This window comes from Sorex araneus, chromosome X (genome assembly GCF_027595985.1).
Source record: "Sorex araneus isolate mSorAra2 chromosome X, mSorAra2.pri, whole genome shotgun sequence".
Classification (NCBI taxonomy): domain Eukaryota; kingdom Metazoa; phylum Chordata; class Mammalia; order Eulipotyphla; family Soricidae; genus Sorex; species Sorex araneus.
The window spans coordinates 318,068,781-318,085,797 of record NC_073313.1 but is presented as its reverse complement, the minus strand read 5'-3'; the positions used below and the strand labels follow the sequence as shown (position 1 = coordinate 318,085,797).

General features: G+C 48.9%; 1 protein-coding gene across 10 annotated transcripts in view; it reads right to left on the bottom strand.

The window, feature by feature from the left end:
- INPP4A (inositol polyphosphate-4-phosphatase type I A) overlaps positions 1-16,409 on the bottom strand; it is a 122,405-nt gene extending 105,996 nt beyond the window's left edge. For all 10 annotated transcript variants that reach the window (XM_055122045.1, XM_055122050.1, XM_055122046.1 and 7 more), the window contains exon 1: positions 16,168-16,409. The gene's annotated coding sequence lies outside the window, so the exon portion shown is untranslated. The remainder of the gene's footprint in view (positions 1-16,167) is intronic.
- Positions 16,410-17,017: the final 608 nt, after the last annotated feature.

Here is a 17,017-nt window from a genome sequence, read left to right as displayed (position 1 = left end):
TTTGTTTTTCTTTTGCTTTTTGGATCACACCCGGCTATGCTCAGGGGTTACTCCTGGCTCTGCACTCAGCAATTACTCCTGGTGGTGCTGAGGGGATCATATGAGATGCTGGGAATCAAACTTCGGTCCACCACGTGCAAGGAAAACACCCTACCGGCTGTGCTATCGCTCCAGCCCCAAATTGGTGATTTTATAATTAGGTGTGAATCAGTCAAAGATTTTGAGATTGGGAGTGATCAATAAATTGAGAATTTTGAGAATGGGATTGATTCATTAGAATTTATTGCTTCTAAATTTAAAGAAAGTGAAATAGGAGCTGAAGAACAACTAGTTTTCCAATCAGCTACTGTCATTTTTCAATTGGGATAAGAAGAAATTTTTTTTTTTAAATTCTGGATTTATAAATGAGGCATAAACCCAATCCAAGAGACCTTTAAAAGAAAGACACTAGGGCAGGCTGGAGTAGTACAGTGGGTAAAGTTATTGCCTTGAATGCAGCTGATCTGAGTTCAACTCCTGGCATTCCACATGGTCCCCCAAGCACTGCTAGGTGTAATTTCTGAATGAAGAGCCAGGAGTAACCCCTGAGTACCACTAGGTGTAGCCCAACCCTCCCACCCTCCCACCCTTCAAAAAGGGAAAGAAGAGAGGGGCCAGAGAGATAGTACAGCATTTGTCTCGACTGTGGCCAACATGGGTTCAATCTCTAGTGCCCACATGGTCCTCTGATTCTGCCAGGAGTGATCCGTGAGTTCAGAGCTCTAAACACAGCTGAGTATGCCCTCCCCACCACCCCCACCACCCCCACCACCCTCCCCACCACCACCACCACCACCAACCCCACCACCACCACCATTACCACCACCATCACCACCACCACGAAAAAAAGAAGAAAAAAAGGGAAGGGGGAGACTGAATGGCCAGAGGCAGTTCAGGGTTTATTTGCATGTGGCCAACCCTATGCTTTAATCTCTAAAATGGAATGTGGTCACTCATCACTGAGCCAGGAATAATCCCAGAGTACTTGCCAGCTGTGGCCCCAACCCTCGCCCCTCCAAACATAAAGAGACAAGAGGCAGACTTCAGACAGTTCACAGCAGATTCGCTGCTCACAGTGGAACTGAGGGACTGTGACAGAACAGAGGGAAGCAGGGGTGGAGAGGATTAAATGCGCTAAATGATGAGTGGGGCCATGACTGAGGAATCCAACAGCCACCAGCAACTGGTTTCTCCCCTACCACTGCAGGAAAAAGTGTGGCCCTGCCAGGGGCCTGCCTAATGCCCTGCCATGCCAATTTCAAACTTCTGGCCTCCACAACCAAAAGGGAATAAACTTCCATTGCATTAAGCAACTAAGTTTGTCAGAATCTGTTACAGAATCTGTTTCCTCATAACCCGAGGAAACGAATGCAGGGGACTAAATGGGAAGCCCATGCTTCTGTGAGCAGCACTTGGCAGGATCTACAGAAATCGTGGTGCAGGGTGCCCGGCACACTCACAGGACCACCTGCCGGTCCTTGTCAGCCACGTAAGGACAAACAGGCTAGAGATATAAAAACACTGCTCCGGTTCTCAAAGCACCTTGAGGGGCTGGAGCCACAATACAGCAGGCAGCTTGTGTGCCATGCATGCGGCCGACCAGGGTTCTATCCCCCAGGTCCCATCGAGACCCCTCAAGGAGTGAACCCTAGGCACAGATCAGAAGTAAGCCCTGAACAGCACTGAATGTGGCTCCAAAACGAAAACAAAAACAAAAACACATAAAAGCACCTTGATATAGATAAAATATATCACCTTGATATACATATACATAAGACTCCCTGATGCTTCTCAGAGGTGATCAAGAACTCTCTAACATAACCCTGCTACAGGCATTTGTTAGAAACACTGGCAGAAATGAACTCGGACACTTCACCAGGTGACCACTGCTGAGGGCTTAAGCACAGGACCATACAATGGCCAGGGCCACCAGCCAGAACACTCATCTCATGGTCCAGGTCCTGCAGCTCTCAAAGTGACTGGCTCTGGTTCTGACACAGGCCTGAGAATGCTGCCCTGCCAGGCCAGGCCAGGAACGGGCTAGTGGGCAGGCAAAAGACAGATAGCTGGTTAACAAGTGGCCCTCTGCCCCTTTGCATTTCTCAGCCCTTGCTCTGTGATCACCACCCCAACCCCCCAACACACACACACACACACACACACACACACACACACACACACACACAGAGTTTTTCCTTTTTTAGGGGCTGAGTCCCAATGAATGTCATAACCGTGTTGCAGTCATCCCACTGTTCCTTCCTTCCTCTGTTCCTAGAGGCTCCCTGTGCAGACCCTGCAGCCTCAGCTCCCCGTGGGCCCCTCGCCCTCTACTCTACTCTCCTCTGCCCCAGGCATTCCACGGCCAGGGGCTCCCCAACTCCAGTAGTGCCAATAACCCAGGCACCCCTTAATCTCAAAGGACTCTGGGAGGGGCCTCAAAACCTCAAGCAGATTTCAAAGAAAAAAGTGAACAAAAGAAGCCTGCTCACTTCCCCAAAAAGCCATCAGAATGCCCTCTGAGCTTTGTCTTTGCCCTCATTCTCCTCTGACCTTTGGCAGGGATAGGTCACTGGGTATCCACCATCTGCTCTGGGCTGGCAGAAAAACACCAGCAGGGCGGGACGAAGATGAGGATGTGGACGGAGTGAGTCACGGCCAGAAGGAAGAGCATCTCAGCACCCTCAGACATGGCATTGCTGCGGCAGGGGGTGGGGGGTGGGGGGGAGGGCTAACCACCATGTCCACTCATTGCTCACCTCTGTCGAGGCCATCTCATGGGCTCTCACATGAGGGTGGGGTACCAAGTCTGCTCTCGCAGATCCCAGGGAACAGAAGCAAATTCAAACAGGCTCTGCTATTCTACTCTAAGAAGCACCCCCACACTCCCCTCCCAGGCCTCTGGCACACACGCCCTGTCCTCAGCACTGCCACAGAAGCAGCTCGCACCCAGCTCTGCTAAGGCCCCTTCAATACCCCCGAAGATGGTCTTGTGGTGCTGGAGGCTGCAGAAAACTAGACCACAGGACTCCAAAATGGGCTGAGGGTGTCTGTCCCTCTCAGACACGGCATGCTGCTGTGAGTGTGGGACCCACCAGGCGGAGACAGAGCCAGGTGGCCTCAGCCATGTGCTCTCACCCCATAATGAGAGGGCTGTGTATCCTGGTCCTGGGGGGAACATACCCCCAGACATGTCGGCAGCTCAGCCTGCGGTGGGAGAGGCAGTGGCCAGCACCCCAGCACCACCATTCCTGACGCAGGATCAAAGCTGGCCTTGACACTCCCTGTTCAGGCTGTGACACCTCAGTTCAAAAGCTCTGTGTGCAACCCAGGGCAGTATTCCTGAAGTCTGCATAAATAACAACACTGAGCCACAAACTGGCCCCCACGTTCCACAGGAGAAGGTCAGGGACAGGTGAGCACAAAGGCAAGTGGGGAGGACTCAGGATTCTGCAAGTATCGTCTAATGTCACCCCCCTTCCAGTCTCTCCCCTCCAGCCTTCTCAGCCTGCCTGGACCTCAGAGCCACGGAGGGAACAGCCTTCTCCTAAAGGAGTATCTTAGAGGCCCTATCATGTGCCCAGAGAGCCCCAGAAAAAGAGCCTCCAGTGCAGCCTGAAGAGGCCTCTGGGTGGTAGAGCCACGGAGAGAGAAGTGGCATTCACTGAGCAACCTGCTGCAGCGCCAGCAGGAGGAAAGCGTAGCACCACTACGAGCAGCAGCGCAAGCACGGGTACAAGATTATCTCCCATGTGACGCTCAAGAAGTAGTACCTAGTCTAGGAGTCTCCAGAGAGGGGATCTGGGAGGGGATCTGGTCAAAGGACAAATTTACCAAATTCCCACTGTGCTTTGGAATTTTGGAGACCATGGAAATGCACTCCTTTTGTAAAACGTAAGCCAGAATGAAGCTTAATAAGATCGAAGGCCCAAGGAAGTCACAGGCAGGTCCTCAGGGCAGTCAGTAGAGGGAAATGGGGCTTAGAGGGGATTCCTAATGCGCAGTGTCAGCCCTGCTGGGGGGAAGTTCCAGCAAGGGTCATGTCTACCGCTGGCATTAGGCCCAACCCCTGCCCTCACTTCCCTCTTCTCTCCCGCAACTCCCGTTGTCAACTTCTCCCACTGAGAGCCACACTCCCAGATCACATCCAACCCAACGTGTCTGGCTGAGCTTTCTGTCCACAGTGTGTCACTGCAGGGAGCCACCACAAGATCACACACCTGAGAAGGCAGGGACAGACAAAGGTGCCCTCACTACAGAAATTCACTTCCAAGAAAGCACATTTCTGGGGTTCTTCACATCCCAGTGTCTCCTTGTCCTCATAGGCAGCCTGACTTTCCCAGGTGGTTTTGAATATTCTTCCTCAGAAAAGGTTTTAAGGAACTGGCAATGTGGGCTGTGGGGCAGGCTCACCTGCGGGGGCCCGGTGGGACTCGGTGGCCTACGGGACCAGCCAGAGTGGAGAGCGGGAAGCCACGCTTAGTCACATGCCTCGTTAGGTGGCAGGTACAGTTAAAAACATGTCACAACCCACCTGGTCCAAGAGGATCCCCTGGATGGACTCGGGCTCTGCCTGCATGAGACCGAGCTCCATCCTCGGCATCATGGCCCTACGAGCACGGCTAGGAGCAAGCCACAATCACAGACGCTGGGAGGCCCCACGCACCACCAAATTTGACTCCAAAACAAAACCAGAAAGAACTATTACAATTCTTACAAAAGGGTATCCTAATCTGGAGAAAAGAGACAATGTAGAAGGCATTTGCTTTGCAGGCAGCCAACACAGATTTGATCCTCAGCATCCAGTATGGGTCCCTTGTGCCCCACCAGGAGTGATCCCTGAACACAGAGTCAGAAGTAAGGCCTGGCAGCACTAGGTTTGGCCCCAAACACCAAAAAAAAAAAAAAAAAAAAAAAAAAATCCTAAAATTATTTTTTAAAAAATAAAGAATTGCTCTTATTACATAAATATAATAAAACATCATAAAAACATTTTTTAAAAATCTGTCTAAAGAGGCTCAGTGTGGGATGAAGCTACAAACCCTGAGAAGTGAGTTGGTCTGTTTCTCCTGATGTACTACCCCCTCCTTCCACAGATCTTTCTTAAAATACCCCATCAAGGGCCAGGGATGGGATTAAGGCATTTGTTTTGCACACAGCCAATGCCAGTTAGAATCCCCAACACGTGGTCCCCTGAGCACCTCCAGGGATCACTCATGAGTGCAGAGTCAGAAGGGTCTGGCCCCAAAACCTTCCACGATTTAAAAAAAAAAAAAAAAACCTATATCTCAGTTATCAGCCTTATTCCTTACACAAAACTCACTGTACATGGTACTCTGGGACTCTCAGATGCCCCCAGACCCATGTGAGGGAGAGACCAGCTTCCCAAGCATACCCACCTGCCTTGCGTCCCCTAACCTTTTAGCACCTACAATACCACACTAATAATCCTTTATAAGATCAAATACATTTAAGAGAGGAGCAAGGACATGACTCCAGAGGCAGGGTACATTCCTTGTATGTTTGAGTACTGGCTTCAATCCTCTGCACCACTTGCCCCCAACCTCCACTCAAGTGCCCCATGAGTGGGTTTGGTGGCCTCTGAGCAGAGGTAGCCCCCAAGCATCACCAGGCATGGCCCAAAAAGCTAAACTATTGTTTTAATTAGGGCAGGAATATGGCTCAACAGTACTACCCATGTTTTTGATGCATCTTTTCGATCTTAAGTCTGATTCCAGTACTACAGGGAAAAAACTTAAAAAAAAAATCCAAGATGGTCAAACTCAAGTTAGCACCTTCCATCCAGAAGAACAAATATTGTAACAACTCTACTGGCATTATGATTCCAGCAGTGTCACAGCAACACCAGCATCACAGTTCTACCAGCACCGTGGTTCTACCAGCATCACAGTTCTTCCAGCACCATGTTTCTACAGCACCACAGTTACACCATCAGTAACACGGTTCCAACAGCACCATGGATCCACCACCATCACAGTTCCACCAGCACCACAGATCCACAGCATCACAGTTTCACCATCAGCACCATGGTTCCACCAGCACCACAGTTCCACCAGCATCGCAGTTCCACCAGCACCACAGTTCCACCACCAGCACCACAGTTCCACTAGCACCACGGTTCTACCAGCATCACAGTTCTACAAGTACCACAGTTCCAACAGCATCATGGTTCCACCAGCATCATGGTTCCACCAATACCATGGTTCCATAGCACCACATTTCCACCACCAGCACCATGGTTCCAACAGCACCGTGGTTCCACCAGCATCACAGTTCCACCAGCACCACAGTTCCACAGCACCGCAGTTCCACCACCAGCACCGCAGTTCCACCACCAGCACCACAGTTCCAACAGCACCATGGTTCCACCAGCATCACGGTTCCACCAGCACCATGGTTCCACAGCACCACAGTTCCACCACCAGCACCATGGTTCCACCAGCATCACAGTTCCACCAGCACCACAGTTCCACAGCACCACAGTTCCACCATCAGCACCATGGTTCCACCAGCACCACGGTTCCACCAATGAGCTTTCCTCCCTCTCCTAAGGCCGACTCAAATACAACCTGAGTTATAGAGAATAGACCTCTCCCAAGAGAAGCCACAGCTTTCCTTGCATTTGTGACAGTGACACATTCAATCTGTTCCCTGCTGCACTCCATCTTGATCATACACCTGTTTTTTACTGTATGATGCTCTGGATTCAGAAATAAAGCTCAGTTACTGTCCCCATCCTAAGAATAGCCTTACGATAGCCCAGACCTGTGATGCTTACTGAGCATGTCCTGAGATTCTGGTAACCTTCACATTAAGGAAATTCAGCAGACCAGCAGGTGACAATTTAAATCAATCTCCCAACCCCTCCAGAGCACCACACTGAGGACAGGAGAGGTCCCCTGCATAGCACCCACAGGTAAGGAGTAATTCAGCCCTTAGATGATTTGACTTTTAGGCTGTTGCTCTTCTTGGCTGACTGCACCCACCCCCGGACTCCGAGTAACAATTCCCAGCAACCCAACAGGGCCACTGTGTCACTTACTTGCTCTCAGGTCACTCAACTGGAGAACTCAAGAGACCCCAGCTCCCAAACATCAGACAGACAACTGTTTCCAAGTAAGCATCTGACCCCCACTAGCAACAAGAAGTGGGGTGCTTCAGGAACTTGGGTCTAGAGAACTACCAGATGGCAGAGACTTCCAGAAAGGGATCTGGAAGGAGGAGGACCCATCTCCAGTCTTCCCAGCCCCGTTCTAGAAAAATGGACACCTCATCCTTATCACCACAGCATGACACTCTCCCACTGAGTACTTATGCTTGTGAGGTCTTCACAGGCGAACCCACAAAACAGTCTCCACACTAAAAGGCCCCAATGACTCATCTGCCCAGGTCATGGCCTACAGACAAACTCTAGGAGCCATTTGGGCTAGCAGGCATGGAATATGGCATGACCAAAGTATGTGCAGAGAACAGAGAGAAGACACAAGCATAGCACACCCAGAGGCTGCTCTTGCATTTCGCAGCCCAATGATGGTGAGAGGGATGGTTCAGAGATTAAACCCACATAGACCAGGCTGCTCTCATTCCAGGAGCCACGCTACCCACAAGGACTCTGTATCAGAACTCATCAGAAAGGATCACTCCTGAGTGTCCAGCAGATATCTGGTCCATTCCAAGCACTTGCCATGCATTAATTCATTTCACAGCCTCCACACACATGCCCAGTCAGTTTTGCAGGTAGAAAATCAAGGGCCGGAGAGACAGAGATGGCTCCAAGAGCTGGAGTACATGGTTTGAGTCAATCTCCCACACCACATGGTCCCTAAGCACCACTGGAACAACCCCAAGCACCACCAGACATGGACCCCCCCCCAAAGCATACTAAAAGAAAATCAAGATAAAGAATTATCTTTAAGCTTCTTAAAGTCTTGCAGCTAGCTGGAAGCATATACGTAGAGTGTGGCTCCAGAGTCCACAGTTCCAATAATAAAATTAATGGATTGTTTCATTTAAATGCACTTTATTTTTAGACAACCTACAAGTCACATTTTTTTTTCTTAAAAAAGCAATGCCTTCATTCCAAATAAATCAAGGTCAAAATAAATGAAGAGTTCAAGGGAACAATAGCCCAACATGGGAAAAATAAATGGTTTTAAAACACATGATTGATCAATACATAGGCCTGAGCAATAAAAGCTCCCAGAGCCAGAAACAGAGTTTGGGGGTAAAGGCATTTGCATGTGGTGACCCAGATGTGATCGATGTGATCCCCAGGATCACGTGGTCTCCCACATCACTGGGAACAGCCCTAAAGGATCCCCCAGCATAACTGTGGGAGCCGAGCAGCACAGCATCCTAAGGTCTTGCAAGACCCCGGACTTTGGGAGGTCCCTCCCCACAAAAGTTGTCACTTACAGACCAAATACTGGAAATGGAAACTGTTAATACAGGGGCCAAGTAATTAATTTCCTCCCTACACCAATACATAAAATGCTTAGACCTTCTGTTTCTCTGGGCCTCCCCAGAAGTTCTGGGGGCAACCAAGGCTTCACTCTATGGTGCTGGGGAAGCCAGGTGGTGCCAGAAATCAAACTTGGAGACCTATGCACACCAGATCTGTGCTCAGTCCTCTGAGTTTTTACTCTTGGCTCCCGTTAAGTGGGTTTAAATCCGATGGACGAAGCTACATGATTTGAAGGGATGACACCAGCTCCCAAAAGACTGGGGTTTGGATACAGACTTGCCCTCTTAGCCATGCTCAGGCGATTCCATGCAATACCATCACTCCCTTCCCTGTAGAGGAGGCACATGGAGCTCTGAAGACTGGCATGCAAAGGGGGGAGGATGGGTGGGAATGTTCATTTCCTGCTTTGGCATGTAAAATGAATCACACCTCAAGGAGACACAAGTATAACAAGAATAAAATTAGATTTATAGCAACTTCCATAGTCCAGTAATAGTTTTAAAAAGCTACTAAAAAATGGGCAAAAGATATGAAGTTAATTGACAAACATTAAACATTAACCAGCAGGGGCTGGAGGGATACTATAGGACGTAAAATCACTATATGCAGCTGACTCCAGGTCAAATCCACAGCACCACATGTGACCCCTGGAACATGGTCAGGGGTCACTCCTGAGCACAGAGCCAAGAATAGCCCCTGGGCATGGGTGTGGCTAACATTCCCCCACCCCCACTACACAAATACACACACACACACACACACACACATACACACAGATACATGCACACACTTCATTATCAAGAAAAGGAATTTAAAGGTTGGAGGGAGCTCTCAGTGGGTTGGAGCAGAATGCAGGAGGCCTGGTTCACTCCAGGCATGGTGCCCTGAGCACTAGGAGTAACCCAGGATACTTAGCACTGAGCCAGCAGTAGCCACAAAGCACTGCTGGATGTGGCCCCAAAATTGAAAATTTGGGAAAAAAAGAAGATACAAGGTTTTTAATATGTTGGGTAGATTGGGAACTGCAATTAAAACAATGCCTATTTTATAGATTAGGCTGAAAAAAAAAACAACATGAGTTATACTCTTCTGTTCTGCGCTCGCTGAGTTTAAGGAAACAAGCAGTTACATGCACTGATAGAGGAAGTGTAAAATAAACTACACTCTGACATGGCAGAAGGCAATTTGTCAAAACTCTCCATTTAAATAACTTCTTTGAGGGGGGCAGAGGAGACAAGGTTGGAAATATGGCTTGCATGTGACAGGCCCCTTACTCAATCTGGAGCATCACACAACAGCACCCTCCAAAACTGCTGGGGACCCCACCATTGCTGCACCTGAGGGAGTAGTGTGTCACCCAGTCCAGCACTGAGCCAAGAGACCGGCACAGCTCAGTTAAGGATCACCATTTGTGGCTCCTGACACAGTCTGGCAGCTCCCCAACCCCCGCCAAATTACTCTTTGACCTAGAAATTATACTTCTAGAAATCTGGAAAATGATTTATTTGTAAGTATTAACAATGACGCAGTCCATAGATTTCCCTACTACTTTCAGAGCATAAAGTTGGAAACAATTATATGACCATCAAAAACAAATCATTAGGACCAGTGCATACCGCAGGCAGGATGCTTGCCTTGTGTGTGGCTAATCCAGGTTCAATTCCCAACAGCATATCTGGTCCCCCAAGTCCACCAGGAATGATCCCTGAATGCAGAGCCAGGAGTAAGCACCAGGAGCACCACTGGGTGTGGTCCCAAAACCAAAATAAGTAAATAAACTATGGTACACCCATATTCTGTAATACAAAAAAGCAGAGAAACTTTTCATATTGGTACATAGAGGTCTTCAGTATACAGCATTACATTCCTGAAGTAAGTTGGAGAAAATTTTATGCAATGTTTCTACCTCCATGTTTATTAGAACATTTGTCCTCTGAAAAGGCCAAGACAGTGAGAAAGAGAGAGAGAAAGAGAGAGAGAAAGAGAGAGTTCACTGGGTAAGCCTCTTACCTTACATATGGCCAACCTGGGCACAATCCCCAGCATCCAATATGGTCCCCTGCGCCCCAGCAGGAGTAATTTCTCAGTGCAGAGCCAGGAGTAACCCCCAAGCATCATCGGGTGTGGCCCCCAAACCAAATAATTTAAAATATAAAAATAAGCCTACAAATAGTGGCTCACAGTAGCAATGAACATACCTAGCATCCAGACACTGGATTTCAGTACCTTGGTTTCAGGGGATAATACCCAGTGGTGATCAGGAGGTGCTCTCAGAATAGGGGTCACTCCAAGCATTCTTGGGAAACCATGCAGTGTCAGGAATCAAACTTAGAGCTTCACACATGCAAGGTAAGCCCTATCTTACCTATCTTACCCAGTCATATCTCTCCAGTTTCCAGGTGTTGGTCTATTTATTTTATTTTATTTCCCCAATTGATGAATTTATTTTTTTTCATTTTTTTTATTTTATTCTTTTATTGAATCACCATGTGGAAAGTTACAAAGCTTTCAGGTTTAAGTCTCAGTTATTTATTTATTTGTTTATTTGTTTTTTTAACACTCCTGGCTGTGCTCAGGGCTTAATCCCAGTAGACTCAGGGGACCACACCGAGTGCAAGAGATAAAATCCGGGTTTATGTGGGATGCTGCTGCTATCCCACTGTGGCCAGATGGGAGGAGTCAGATGCTGGCCTTTGGTCTCATTCCCTGGCCATTTTTTCTTGAAAATCTTGATTAGTGTCCACCAGACTTCCTCCTAGAAAAGTTGACATGTTTTGCCTCTGCAATAAATGTATATCTCACAGGAAGATAGTTTGAAGCTATGTAAACATATTGTTACTCTTCATACACACAAATTTTAGAATTCATTGATGATTCTTAACAGAATCAATTATAGTTGACAGACGGTGCTTTTCTAATTCTCTATTTCTATCTACACTTAGTTGGGAGTGTACCGAAATGATGAACTTTTCTTTCTTCCTTATATGTTTATAATTTTTTATTTCTATTGCATGTGCATAAATTCCTTTTTCTTTTTGAGGGTGGGGGAGCAAGCGCACCAGTGATGTTCCAAGGCTCCTCTGCTCAGGGGTCAACTCCTACTAGCAGTGTCTGGGGAGATCATATGAGAGGAGGGGATTGAACAGAAGTTGACTGCATGCCAGAAAAGTGCATTGCCTTGCACTATTTCTCCTGCCCACTCTTTTAAAAAGCAAACTACATTATAAAGCCTGTTGTCATTACCCATTTTGTTGCTTAAATTGCCTTGAACTTGGCCTGCAGGACCCCTTTATGCTGGCGCTTTTGACATGTCTTCTTCATTTTCTGATGATTTCTGGCACAAAATCTTACAGACTCAGCTTCTACCTTCCATCTCTAGAATCAATTACTTCTTCAAATAATCCTGATTCTTTTTAGTAAAAAATGGCATTTAAAAACCAAGATCCAGGGACCACAAAGGGCATAACCTGAGGCAAATCATGAGGAAACTGCAGGAAATCCACACTGAGGGTAATTATCCAGAAAACAGACTGTGTTTTCCAAAACTGTCAACATCACCAAGTACAGGAAGTGGTCCACAGGAAAAGAGGCTAAACAGCAGGTAGGATGTTTGCCTTGCACTTGGATGACGCAGATTTGATCCCTGGCATCCCACATAGTCCCTCAAACAGGAGTAATTCCTGAGTGCACAGCTAGTAGTAACCCCTGAGCACTGCCAGGTGTGGCCCCCCAAAAACCAAAAAAATAAATAAACAACAACTGTCAACAACAACGTTCATCTCGTAGCTCATCGATTTGTTCGAGCAGGCACCAGTAACGTCTTTCATTGAAAGACTTATTGTTACTGTTTTTGGCGTATCCAATACACACGGGTAGCTTGCCAGGCTCTGGTGCTCGGGCTCGATACTCTTGGTAGCTTGCCAGGCTCTCCGAGAGGGGCGGAAGAATCGAATTCGGGTCGGCCGAGTGAAAGGCGAACGCCCAACCACTGTGCTAATAAACAGAATAACACAAATAAAGGCTAACCTAAACAGATAGGATGAGTCATGCAACACATAGTTCTAGATTTACTTTTGCACACATTTTTTTCATTTTTTTTAAGTTTTGGGGGCTACACCCAACAATACTCAGAACTGACTCCTGGCCCTACAGTCAGAGATCACTTCTGATAGGCTCAGGGAACAATAAGATGCCGGGGATTACCAGATCAGCAGATCAGCTAGCTGCGTATGAGGCAAGCGCCCTATGCACTGTACTATTGGTCTATCCCACAAACGCATTGTTGGGGTACTGGCAAGACCTGAAAAAGGCCTCTGGATTAAATAATAGCCTATTATCACAATTTTATGTCTTGAGAGTTAATAGTTATACTGTTGTTTTGTCACAAAACGGTCCCTTTTTTTAGGAAACAAAAAAGTATTTAGAAGTAAAAGAATATTTTGTTGGTTTTGTTTTGTCCTTACTCAATTTGTTTTAAAATTTATTGAGTCACTGTGGATGCCCAAGTAACAAAATTATTCATGATTAAGTTTCAGGTGTACAATGATGGAACATCAACCCCTTCACCAATGTTCCCCTTCCTCCACCAATATCCCCAGTTTCTCTCCCACCCCCCAGCTTGCATTTAAGTCTGCAACTTAACATTAAATGATACCCAAAAATTAATAACTGCATACAAATATGAGAAAATAAAGCAACTGCAGTAAAAGTCAACATTTCAAGGTTCTAGTAAAGAATATCTGTGGAATTTGGGGGGACGGAGGGGGCTGGGTCACAGCAATGCTTAGGGGTTACTCCTGGTCCCACTCTCAGGAATCACTGTTGGTGGTATTCGAGCTCCAGGTGAGATACTGGAGACTGAACCCAGATAGATCAGATGCAAGGCAACTGCCCTACCTGCTGTACTATCAGTCTGGCGCTCTGTGAATTCCTTAATTATATTTTTAACTTCTTGGTGTATCAAAATAGAAAAAAATAGAGAGCAATTAGTGCATGGGTTCAAAAACAGAAGTATATTCCTGAGGGTTAAATTCATGATGGCTTGCCCTTAGAATTACAGAGATAAAATGAAGCAAGACCACTCTTGAATCAGTATTTGTCTCCCTAGAATAAGCTCTCCTCAGAGCTTCTGTTCTAGGACCCTGAAAAAAGCTGTTCAGGAGGGCCTCTCAAGACAGCTCATTAATCAAATTCCACAAAAGAAGCAAGGATGTAGTCAAGCCTTCCTCGGTGCAGGTTTGTGCTAATTTTTCTTCAGTAAGGACCAAAGTTTCCTGGCACTATGAATAGCTGGTGACAGCATGAGGATTTGTCTGGAACATATCACCTATAAAGGGACTGGTCCTAAGAAACCATGATGAAGGATAAAGGTCTTGGTTCCAGCTCCTCCACTCTGTCATTAGCTCTTGAGACATTAAGCCACAAGGTAGGAGGCTTATCATTGATCAGAGGTCAGGGGTGCCACATGTATTTCTGTTCCACTCTTCTGGTGCATTTTCAGATCTCTAACTGAGAAGGCTCCCAGGGAGGTAGTTGGCTACGGGGACTTGCAGAAAGAATAGTTCTGTCACCTACAACCTGCCTCTCTCTGGTGCTTTACAGTTTGCAGAAAGTACACATGTATTTTACTTTATCCTTCCCTTAAAGTGCTTTTTGGGAGCTTTATTTTTGTCTGGAGGCCACACCCAGCTGTGCTCAGAGCTTACTTCTGGCTCTGTGCTCAGGGATTATTCCTGGCAGGCTCAAGGGAGCATATGTGATGTTGGGAACTAAACCCTGGTCAGTCGCTTGCAAGGCATGCACCCTACCCTCTATACGATCATTCTGCCCCCAAGGTGATTTTTTTTAATGCTCAGTTTTACAGTAACACAAGGAAATAAACTCATTTTTCAAACAATAGGATAAACTGTATCTACCCTGGACTTTGAGGCCAATTAGAAGAAATGACTTGCTCCTGAAGAGATAAAGACTGAGATAAGACAAAGAAAAAAAACAGAGAAGCAAATTAGTTTCTAGACTTGGCATAATTAAGACCACAGTGGAGCTCCATAGAAATACAACCCTCCTTCCTCTTTAAATTCGTCTACATCAGAGAGAGAGAGAGAGAGAGAAACATTTGTCCTACATACATCAATTCATTTAAGCCCAGTCTACAGGAGCAACTCCGGGAACTTTGGCTTGTTGCTAGAGGCATGTTTATAAGACAGCACAAACAAGGAGGATGCTGTTCTCAGCAGTCCCACTCCTGGGACATAACCATGGTCTTCTGACACATCAGCCCTCCCATAGAAAAGCACACAGGCCTTGCCAGGGTGCACCATTATTCACCTGTCTTCAAAGAGACCAATAAATTGTATCTTCCAGGAGTAAATCTTCCACTACAGAATCCCTCAAAGTAGGGTCCTCCTCGCCCAGACCCAGAGACAAAATTCCTGTTGAAGAAAGCCAGTTCTCCACCAAGGAAAAATCAGGCATAATTCTCGGACAGCCTACAGCTCCTCATTGTGCATTCACCAACGTCAACAGCAGCCAGATTCCAAAACAAACTCAGCAAAATTGTTCTCTTGTCACCTCTCGAAGATGAGAAAACAACCGGAGTTAGCAAATGGCAGGTTCAGGATCCATGCAGGCCCAGGGTCAGCCTGCTCTGCCCGGCAACCTCACAGGGCTTGCCCACATCCATGAAATTCTTCCTTCCCTGCCTGCCCCCTCCCCCCTCTCCGTGAATGGAGACATGGAGACCCAATCTGGAGAATTTCGCCGCAACGATCAAACCGATACCCACCCCCTACTCCCCAAACCCCATTTCAGTGGCCTGGGAGCAGGTGACAAATCAAATTCTACTCTTCAATTCCGGCGAGAAGCAAACGATAGGGAAATGGGCTTTACACCTGCTATGCATTTGTCTTCCCTTACCCAAAGGAAGGGTTCTTTGAATGATGTGCCAGTATGGATGGATGGGGCAGCGGGGAGCGGCACATCATTATGTAATGTCAGAGGGCAGGCTACCGACAGCGAGAGTGAGGCCGGGGGCCATTGCGGCTCGCTTTGCTCGCGAAAACAAACCCTTACCTTGACATTTGCAGAGGGTCGGTGGTAGGGGCCTACGCATGCCTAACTGGGTTTTTTTCAGGCGCTGGACATGGGTCCCTATGATTCTCAGGCCTCAATGAACTGATCAAGGAAGCCGGAGAGAAATAAAATGCAAAGGAGCAAAGAGGCGAGAAACGGCGAGGACGCCCGGGCATCGGCAGGGCAGCGCTGAGCCGAGGATGGAGCCCAATTGTCCCAGTCCCGCGATGCGTGTTTATTTTTCACCCGCTTCTGTTTACACCCCCCAAACACAGCACGGCGGCCTGGGGCGTCTGGAGTCACCCGACACAGCCCCAGAGCCGCCCGGAGCGGAGCCACGACCCGCCACCACCCGCTCCGGCCCGCACTCGCCCGGCCCGCGGCTCCGCCTGGGGAAGGGTCGGCGGGGCCCGAGGACCCCAAGACGCGACCGCGAGCGCTGGCTAGGCTGGGCCGTCTCCATGACAACCGCGGGCGCCGGCCCCGTGCGCGCAGCGGGGTCTGGAGGCTGGCGGCGGGCCGCCTCGGTGCAGCCAGCGCCCCCGCGCTCCTCCCGGCCGGCGCGGCCCACCTACCTGGTACCCCGGGTGCGCGGCTCCCAGCTCGGCCGTCCCGCCGTCCCGGGTCCCGCCGGGCCCCGCGCCCGAGCCCCCTCCGCTGCAGCGCCACCGCCTGGTCGTGAGGTCGCGGGCTGTGGCCAGGCTCCCGAAGCGGGTCCCTTCCGCGGCGCGCTCGGGGGCCGCGAACCCTCCGCCGGCCGCGCAGCTCGAACCCGCCGCCGCCGCCGCCGCCGCCGCCGCACCTGCGAGCGCGCGCCGCCCCGCCCCGCGCCCAGCCGCCGCCACCGCCACCGCCGATGCTGCCGGGCGCGCGCCGCCCCGCCCCGCCCCGCCGCCGGACTGCGCGTGCGCACTCCTGCCGTCTCGCTCTGGCCCGCCCACACCCGACCGGATCCCGCCTCTCGATTGGCCGCAGCCTCCGAGTCTGGCTCCTCGCTAGACCTCGCTCTCACGTGCGACCGAGTCTCCTGCGGGGACGGCTTCCACTCCGGGATTCAATCGAATGCTGCATAAATTGTTGGCGCTCACGTAGAGCGACCTTCTGAGGTCGTGTCCCCAAGTAAAAATGGGTTCCCAGCAAGAGCCGAAGCCTTGCCGAACGCCTCTGCGGATTGCCCCACCCCCTCCCGGGTGCAGGTGCGTGCACGCCCTAGTTTAGGAAACTGAACGATGCACCCAGAAACAAGCAAAACTTAACACGTTTTGAAAACACAAGTAGGCAAAAAAGAAAAGTTGTTTCCATACTTCCAGACCTATTCTGGCAATAGCGTTCTCGCCAAATATTAACTTGCTACGCTTTCCCCGGTTTTATTATTTTTCCTGGTGAAGACAGGACGAGTAAATATTAGAGATGGGGAGGCGGGGG